The sequence below is a fragment of the Pelodiscus sinensis genome, chromosome 1, assembly GCF_049634645.1.
Source record: "Pelodiscus sinensis isolate JC-2024 chromosome 1, ASM4963464v1, whole genome shotgun sequence".
Lineage (NCBI taxonomy): Eukaryota > Metazoa > Chordata > Testudines > Trionychidae > Pelodiscus > Pelodiscus sinensis.
Window position 1 is genome coordinate 34,990,191 of NC_134711.1, and position 9,745 is coordinate 34,999,935.

Here is a 9,745-nt window from a genome sequence, read left to right on the forward strand (position 1 = left end):
TTTCCCCCTGAGCAATATAAGCCTGGGCATTATCCGAGGGGCCTGGCACAGGGCAGCAGCACAGCAGCAGGGGTTCCCCCCACCCCTGACACTCCACAGCAGTGGGAGCCAGTGCAATCCCAACTATATATACAATATGATGGGGACTAATTTAGCTACAACTACTCAGGAGAGAGATCTTGGAGTCACCGTGGCTAGTTCTCTGAAAACATTCACTCAGTGGCAGACAAAAAACAAATGGAATGTTAGGAGTCATTAAAAAAGGGATAGAGAATAAGACAGAAAATATCAAGGAGCTGATAGAGGAGGTATCTGAGCCTTTAGCTATGATTTTTGAAAAATCATGGCAGACAGGGGAGATTCCAGAAGACTGGAAAAGGGCAAATATTGTGCCCATCTATAAAAAGGGGAATAAGAGCAACCCAGGAAACTACAGACCGGTCAGTTTAACGTCTGTCCCAGGGAAGATAATGGAGCAGGTAATTAAGGAAATCATATGCAAACACTTGGAAGGTAATAAAGTGATAGGGAATAGCCAGCATGGATTTGTGAAGAACAAGTCATGCCAAACTAATCTGATAGCTTTCTTTGATAGGATAACGAGCCTTGTGGATAAGGGAGAAGCGGTGGATGTCATATACCTAGACTTTAGTAAGGCATTTGATACGGTCTCGCATGATATTCTTATTGATAAACTAGGCAAATATAACTTAGATAGGGCCACGATAAGGTGGGTGCATAATTGGCTGGATAACCATAGTCAGAGAGTTGTTGTTAATGGTTCTAAATCCTGCTGAAAAGGGATAACAAGTGGAGTTCCTCAAGGGTCTGTTTTGGGACCCGTACTGTTCAATATCTTCATCAATGATGTAGATATTGGGATAGAGAGTACGCTTATTAAGTTTGCAGATGATACCAAACTGGGTGGGGTTGCAACTTCTTTGGAGGATAGGGACATAATTCAAAATGACCTTAGCAAGTTAGAGAAATGGTCAGAGGTAAACAGGATGAGGTTTAATAAAGACAAATGCAAAGTGCTCCACTTAGGAAGGAACAATCAGTTCCATACATACAAGATGGGAAGCGACTGTCTAGGAAGGACCATGGCGGAAAGGGATCTAGGGGTCATAGTGGACCACAAGTTGAATATGAGTCAACAGTGTGACGCTGTTGCAAAAAAAGCAAATATGATTCTAGGTTGTATCAACAGGTGTGTTGTAAGCAAAACTCGTGAAGTCATTCTGCCGCTCTACTCTGCACTAGTTAGGCCTCAGCTGGAGTACTGTGTCCAGTTCTGGGCACCACATTTCAAGAAAGATGTGGAGAAATTGGAAAGGGTACAGAGAAGAGCGACAAGAATGATTAAAGGTCTAGAGAACATGACCTATGAAGCCAGGCTTCATGAACTGGGCTTGTTTAGTTTGGAAAAAAGAAGATTAAGGGGGGACATGATAGTGGTTTTCAAATATCTAAAAGGGTGTCACAAGGAGGAAGGAGAAAATTTGTTCCTCTTGGTTTCTGAGGACAGGACAAGGAGTAATGGGCTTCAAGTGCAGCAGGGGAGGTTTAGATTGGACATTAGGAAAAAATTCCTAACTGTCAGGGTGGTCAAATATTGGAATAAATTGCCAAGGGAGGTGGTGGAATCTCCCTCTCTGGAGATATTTAAGAACAGGTTAGATAGACATCTGTCAGGGATGGTGTAGACGGAGCTTGGTCCTGCCTTGAGGGCGGGGGGCTAGACTCGATGACCTCTTGAGGTCCCTTCCAGTCCTATTATTATATGATTCTATGATTCTATGATTATTGCCTCTATATAAAACCATGGTAGGCCCACATCTTGAATGCTGTGTAAAGATATGATCGCCTCATCTCAAAAAAGATATATTGGCATTGGAAAAGGTTCAGAAAAGGTTGAGAAGAGGGCAACAATGATTAGAGGTTTTGAATGGGTCCCATATGAAGACAGATTAAAAAGACTTGGACTTTTCAGTTTAAAGAAGAGGAGATTAAGGGGGGATATGATAGAAGTCTGTAAAATCATGACTGGTCTGGAAAAGGTGAATGAGGAAAAGTTATTTACTTATTCCCACAATAAAAGAACTAGGGATCACCAAATGAAATTAATGGGCAGAAGGTTTAAAACAAACAAAAGGAAGTTTTTCTTCACACAGCGCACAGTCAACCTGTGGAACTCCTTGCCGGAAGGAAGGAGCAGGGCTGGGGGCAGCCAGGCCTCAGTGCCGCCCGGCTGGAAGCACATCCCCTCAGCCCTCAGCACTGCCTGGAGCACACACCTTTTGAATGGCTGGCCCCGGAGCAGTTGTTTACTGGGCGAGATGGACCTTTGGTCTGACCCAGTACAGCTGCTCTAATATTTTTATGTTCTAAATGGCCTGGCATGGTCCCACCCATGCTCCACCCCAAGGGTGAGTTCCCATCATGGCTGGGACAAGATGGCCTGCAGCCTGGGAGTGGAGAGGCCTGAGCTAGCTGGTGTCTGTTTTAGGGCTGGGGTCAGGGGCCTTGTGGGGACATGCTGTAGGACTGGGATCTGGGGGGCTGCAGCAGTACTGATAATCCCATGATGCAGGGCTGGGGTTGAGGGGACTGGGGTTGGAGGCCCTGGGACAGGAAGGTCAATAGCAGTGGTGGGGTGCTATAGGCAGGAGAAGGGGGTCAAAGGGGAGTAGGAGGGACAGGATCTTGGGCAGAAGGGAAGGGACCAGTGGTTAGCCTGTTCCAACAGCCAGTTCACCAATGCTAGTATCTCAAGATGCTATTAAACAGAAGTTTCCATCTCAAACCCAAATACCCCTACCCCACTTCCTTCCTACCCCTTCTTTGAGGCCCTGCCCCTGCTCCATCCCTTCTCCAAGGCCTCGGTCTGCTCACTCCATCTCCCTTCTTCCCCCATCCTCACTCACTTTCACCAGACTGGGGTAGGGAGTTGGGGTGCAGGCTCTGGTCTTGGGCCAAGGAGTTTGGAGTGTGGGAGGGGCTCCAGGCTTAGCCCAGGGCAAGGGATTGGTGTCTAGGAGGAGTTTCAGGGTGCAAGCTCTGGGAAGGAATTTGGGTGCAGGGGGACTCATGTCTGGGACATGAAGTTGGATGTAGGAGGGGTTCAGGGCTGACACAGGGATTCAGGAAGCAGGATCTGTCTGGGCACCGTTTAACTGAGATAGCTATCAGGTGGTGGAGCAGTGGGTCCACTTCCAGGAGCAGCAATTACCACAGGGATAAGTATTCCAGCCATGACAGGTTAGGGTTTCAGAACTCACTACTCAAAGAATTAAATTTAAGCGTAAGAGAGAAATGAAAATTATGAAATGCACAAACCAGTCAGAAACCAAAAATAATCCATTTTGCAAGCAGTAACAGAGGTAACAACAACCCTCCACATGTGTGTTGGGTCAGGAGATGAGAGTAAAGAACAGTGTGTACTTGTGAGTATGACAGACACACACACAGTGTGTGAGAGGACAGAGATTTGCTTTGCCAAGCTCTCTCCATCCCCTTCTCTCTGTGTGATGATAGGATACAGAAGTGGGGGAAGGACGAACACCCTGACATCAATGTCCCCCCTTCTCTCTCCCATACCGTGCACAGCAGCAGGAGGCTCCCGGGGGGCAGCTCCTAGGTAGAGGGCAGGAGCAGCATGACAGTGGGTGGAGGGGCAACTGAAGAGGCACTTGATAGCTTCCTGCCCAAACCAGTCAGGATCTCCTGTCAGAGGCTCCACGATCTACTAGTAGATTCCAATCTACTGGTTGGTGACCACTGTTCTAGAGCCGTATTAAAAAGGGAGGAGCAAGAGGGGAGAGCCCTGTTATGTCCCTGTTTCTAGTTGAAATGTGGGAGAAATAATTTCATTAGTTGATACTGAAGTGAGGAGAGAGTTGTATAATACATTGACCCAATTCAGGAATATTGGTCCAAATCCAGTTTTTTTTAGGACAATCATCAGATAATGCCTTTCAGCCCTATCAAAGACTCTCTGCATCGAGAGATAAACTATAGAGGGAACATCAGATATCTGAGCTTGCTGGATTAAGTGAGTGATTTTTCTCATATTATCAGCAGCTAATCTTCCTTTAATGAAACCAAACTGATCTGCATGTATAATTGATGGGAGGATGGCAGTCAGTCATATTAATGTTTACAATTATTTTGCAATCTGTGTTTAATAGAAATATGAGACAAAAGTTGCCTCAGTTGCATCCATCTTTGTTCTTTAATAATAAAGTAATTAAAGAAGTTCTTATAGTATGAGACTGGTTCTTTTTGCGGTGTTTTAGTGAAGACCTTTGAAAGAGTAGAAGATAGTTCATTACGAAATGTTGTGTAGAAATCTGCTAGAAAAGCATCCATCCAATGGGCCTTGTATAATCTGTCTAATCTCTTGCAGTGTTTATGGAGCAAGCTTTCACTGAACTTGTTCTGAAGTTGGAGGATTAAAAGATAGGCCTTCAACAAAATGATCAAATTCATTAATCAAACTGATTTTCTGATTATTATGAAAGCTTGATAGAATTGCTTAAATTGATTGTATCTATTGGCTCAAGGATGGCACCCCCATCTTCTCGTATTAAGGAAGAAATATTGTTGACTGCTTCCATAATAAGTCTTCTACGAAGAAGTTTATTTATTTTGACTTATGAGTTCTTTGGGCCTTATTTGAACAGTTTAACAGATGCTACAGGTAGTGTTCCTTGTCTATGCTAGAATTTTAAAATGTTAGTTAAAGTTTGTTAGCATAACTCTTAAATTCCTATGCTAGATAAAACCTTAGGCACAAATGGATTTTCAGATTATATTGGCTCACTTGAGTGATCTAACTTAATTAACCCCCCACCTTTTTTGTTTCCAGGTAAATTCCCAGTGGGCATCTTGATTTCCCCTCATGCCATTCCCATTCACTCAATAATCTCTCTTTTAGTTCTTGCAGGGGTCTTTGTAGGCCTTGAAAAATTAGACTTACTCTTCCAGAATATGTCTGAACTCTAGGGCTCCTATGGTACTACAACTCAGGGCATTGGAACCCTTGGGCTGGCAATACTGCACACACACCAATTTATACATTATTTACGAAATGGTAGGCCACAGTATCTGTTGCAGTGTAACATGCATGAGTGGGTGAATAAATATCAAACAATAAAGGATTCTTACTCGTGAGAAACCAATCTCTTGAAAGGAATTAGTCTTTCCATCAGAAAGCAGAAAAACCTTTAGAGCTGGAGGGGACTCTCCCATGACTAAATGCCTGAGACCACCGGGTAAAGTCTGGGGCTTTCACTTTTAATCCTTTAAAAGTGAACCCTACTTGAACCCCTTTTGTGAGAATAAGTGACCTAAAGAGCATGCTGTCAATAGCCGTGAATAAAACAAGACATACATGGGTGGCAGGTGTAATTGGCTGGCTACCCTGTTGCAGCTGCAGCCACTGCATGTCCAGTTGCAGGTTTGGTATCAGAAGTTTTTGCTTCATTATGCTCTGTGCAGGTTCTGGGGCAGCTGGGGAGGTGATATGTGCTATTCAGCATACTGGGTTCATCAGTAATCTCCTTGGAGATACCTCCATCTCCTCAACAGCCTCAGAACCTGCATGGAGTGTATCAAAGCTCAGGTATTTCTCTGGGAAGAGATGCTCTTCCTGTGGTGTGACTTAGGGTCTGGGAGTGAAGCATGGTGCAGCTGCTACTGGCCCAGAGCTTCTCTGGCTGTTGAGGATTCAATGCTCCAGCCAGTCCGGGGCTCCTGCAGCATAAGGGAGTACTCAAGGGTCCTCGGGGCTGTGTGTGTAGGGGAGTCATTTCTCTGGCTGCAGGGGAAGGCTCAGGGCTCTGGCTTCAGGAGGGTGCAGGTGGAAGGGGCAGAACTTGGGGCTAGTCTCCCCAAATGGGGGCTCCATCTCCCTCTACCCCATGAAGAAGTGGATAGTTAGATCAGAAAATGGAAACTCCTGTTTGGAAATGTTGAGCCAAGAACCAAGTTTCAGCCCTATTTCTACTACCTGGTCCATGAGATTAGGCTCCTATTCCCATCCTATGGATTTGAGTGGCACGTAAGAATTTGCCCATGCAGAGCAGCTTGCAGGATGAGGGCTCTAGTTTCCTCTGATTGACCAGAGCCAGTAGCTACTGCCAGTAGAGTTCTGTAAAGAAACATACACGAAGAAGCACTTTAAATATAGCTCTGTAGTCTCTTTGCTTTTGTAGTCAAGGTGCGTCTACACTGCATTGTAGCTCAAAAGAAGATACGCAATTTGAGCTATGCAAATTGCATGTCTCATTTTGATCTTATTTCAAAATAATCCACTATTCCGAAACGTCCCTTACTCCTCATGGAATGAAGTTTACAGGGATGTCGGAATAGTGAGCCTGAAATAACAAATGGGCTTACTATTAAGACGCAGGATAGCTATTATGGTATCCCGAAATGGCGCTGCAGTGTAGACATAGTCTTATCCTTATAAGAGAGCCAAGTCTTATCCTTAGTGCCCCATAAAGTTCTTTGGAATAATTGTACAGCATAATGACAGTTATCAAGTCACAGGTGTCCATGTAAGATCAGTGTATATACAGGAATGAGAAGCACAAGCGTATGAACATAACATCTTGTTTTGCTCCATATATGTTTTATGAACAATACAATGCTTTAATGCAGGGGTGGGGAACCTAAAGCCCAGGGGCCGAATGTGGCCCCTGGCTTCCCTGGATCTGGCCCTTGAGGTTCAGCGCTCTTCCTCAGGATTTTGGAGTCTGTGCTGGTACTCGCCCCCTTCCTCATCTCTGCCATCTCCCCACAGGGCTGGAGCACACAAAATCTACTAGTCTGGGTCCCCCAAGGCTCTGGAATGTGAGGGGAATGTGGGGAGAGTTTCTCTTCTTCTCAGTTGGGAGCCATGTCAGTGAAGGATTTTGTTTTGTTTTGTTTTGTTTTGTTGCTTATCACCCAACTGATTTTTCTGTGGGTCAGCAGTCTCCGACCCAAAAACAGGTCCCTATCCCTGCTTTAATGCATGAAAGCAAAAAGGAAGAGTTCAGATTGGTCTTACATTAACACAGGTTTTTTTGTATATAGTAGACTATCTTGTAGTTTCTTATTTTTCATTCAGTTTTTTCGAAGTGGGCTGCAAAAGTCATGTGATCTCTAACACACAGCATCCCTGGGCCACTTCTCATATGCCCTTTCTTTATGTAGGTCATGGAAGACCTGGTGAGTTGCTCCTTTTTTTTCCAGGCAGAATCTGGGTGACCTGTTTTCTCTGTGCTTTCACTGCACGCTGATTCTTTCCTCCTTCCCCAGCCCTCCCAATACACAATTAAATGCACCATGGAACATGCCTTCATTTTACTAAACTTTTAACAAAGATGTACAATACTTCAATTCCCAGTCCTCCTCCTCTAGAGTTGCTAAGTGCCTCCACTTTGTGTTAAGAGAGCTCTTGAGAGGTGCTTGGCACTTCACAGTATCTACCACAAAGCCCAGTGTTTTTTCACTAGTTATCCAAAGGTAAAATAAGAATCCAAGAGCCAGATCTCCAGCATGAGTAAGCAGTAGTGCTTCCACCAACCTCCATAGAACTACGTTGATTTTTACCAGATGAGGCTCTGACCCAGTGTTTTCTAATGAATTGCAATCAAGTGGTGTTAACAAGGCACAATGTAGTGTGTGCTAGACATGTAAGCCTCCACTCTGGATTGCTGAGTGACAGGTAAAAAAAATTATGTGTTGCACAAGGATAGGATAAGAGATTAATTCAGTAGTAGGTGAGATAATTGAGGCTATATTAAAAGGGCAATAGACAATAAAACCAGAGTCCTCAGCTTAATTTCTATCAGGACATTTTTATTATTATGAAACTTTATGTCTTGTGCATTTCTGAATGTATTTTATTTCCAAAATATCGCCAAAAAGATCCATAGTTTAGCCTTGTTATGAAAAATAATCCTAAAAATGATGGGTTTAACAACAGAAGGAAAATTGCGAGAGGGTGACAGTTTTAAAGATGGTTCTCACCATCTTCGGTGCATGACTTGCCAGCTTTGAAAAGAAATAAAACAGAAGCCAAAATTCAAGAACAGAAAACAAATAATACTATGATGTTCATTTGTATTTGTTCATCTTTTGCAGAATAGAAGAATTCTACATTTAACTTCTCGTCATAAAATGAGAAAGAAGAAAAATTAATAACAAGCAAGTCTAAGCGCCAAATCATGGCAAATAGCTACTGTCCTGCATTTGTTTACAACTGACCCTGTGAAAAACAGGACACAGCAAGACTGTGCAGCCTGCTCCTTTGGGTACTTAGCCTTTTTTGCATGTTGACATGGAAAGCAGAATATACTACAGCCCTGCCTCCTCCTGGTCCCTTTGCAGTGCCATCCCAGCTATTGCCCAAGAGGAGCAATTTCTTGTGCGTTCCCTGCTGACTCTCTATGAAACCACAAATACTGGTCATAAGACAGAAAACAGAACTCCAAGGGTGTGTCTATATAGCAACATTAATTCAGAATAATGGCTATTATTCCAAAATAACTATGCGAGCATCTACACAGCAATTGTGTTATTTTGAAATAATTTTGAAATAACGGGTGGCTTATTTCGGCATTTGTAAACCTCATTGTACGAGGAATACTGCCTTTGCAATAGCTATTTTGAAATAGGGGCTGTGTAGACAGGGCAGCTGCAGTTATTTCAAAATAGGGGGTCTCCAGCCCTTCCTAAGGTGCCCTGCTGACCGCTCTGTCTACACTCAGCGGGTATGTCTACACTACCCCCCTAGTTCGAACTAGCGGGGTAATGTATGCATACCGCACTTGCTAATGAAGCCTGGGATTTGAATTTCCCGGGCTTCATTAGAATAAAGCCGGCGCCGCCATTTTTAAAAGCCGGCTAGTGCGAACCCCGTGCCGCGCGGCTACACGCAGCACGGGCTAGATAGTTCGAACTACATAGCCATTCCGAACTATCGTTCCACGAGGAGTACAGATAGTTTGGAATGGCTACGTAGTTCGAACTATCTAGCCCGTGCCGCGTGTAGCCGTGCGGCACGGGGTTCGCACTAGCCGGCTTTTAAAAATGGCGGCGCCGGCTTTATGCTAATGAAGCCCGGGAAATTCAAATCCCGGGCTTCATTAGCAAGTTCGGTATGCCTACATTACCCCCCTAGTTCGAACTAGCGGGGTAGTGTAGACATACCCAGCCATACTCTACAGTCTCCTTTTCCCCTGGAACCCTCAAAACTGCAGCCTCAGGGGAAAGGGTTTGCGACATGCAAGAGGCCTTAACAGCCCTGAGCCAACCAGCAGCTGCTACTGCCATGCATATTGCCCAAAATGTTCCAGTCTGCTGCTCCCAGCCAACCCTCCACTGCTCCCAGGGAGCAATTGACCCCAAATAAAAAAAGAGTTTATTTTTTCAATAAAATATCTGTTGTATTGTCTCTACAGGGGAAGGGGGAAAGGGACAGGTGTGAGAGGAAAGGCAGTGAGGAGAGATGCACAGGCCCTTAGTGGGGAGGCCCTGGGGAGAGTATCACTGGGGTTCTTGTGAAAAATTCTCCTTCAGGCCTCCTGGATGTGCATGGCCCCTTGATGGGCCTGCTGGATGGCAGTTGTGCACAGCTGTTTGAAGGCCCTGCTAATGCAGTCAGCCTTTGCCCCCACCCTGGCAGGAATGCCCCCTCCCCTTCTGCTTACAAATATTGTGGAGCACACAACACATAGCCACCATGTGTGGG

The 9,745-nt window shown here is 44.7% G+C and overlaps 1 long non-coding RNA gene across 2 annotated transcripts in view; it reads left to right on the plus strand.

Moving 5' to 3' along the window:
* LOC142829204 (uncharacterized) overlaps nucleotides 1-8,819 on the plus strand; it is an 89,089-nt gene extending 80,270 nt beyond the window's left edge. For both annotated transcript variants that reach the window (XR_012903619.1, XR_012903618.1), the window contains one exon: nucleotides 8,137-8,819. This is a non-coding gene — a long non-coding RNA (uncharacterized LOC142829204). The remainder of the gene's footprint in view (nucleotides 1-8,136) is intronic.
* The last annotated feature ends 926 nt before the right edge of the window (nucleotides 8,820-9,745 follow it).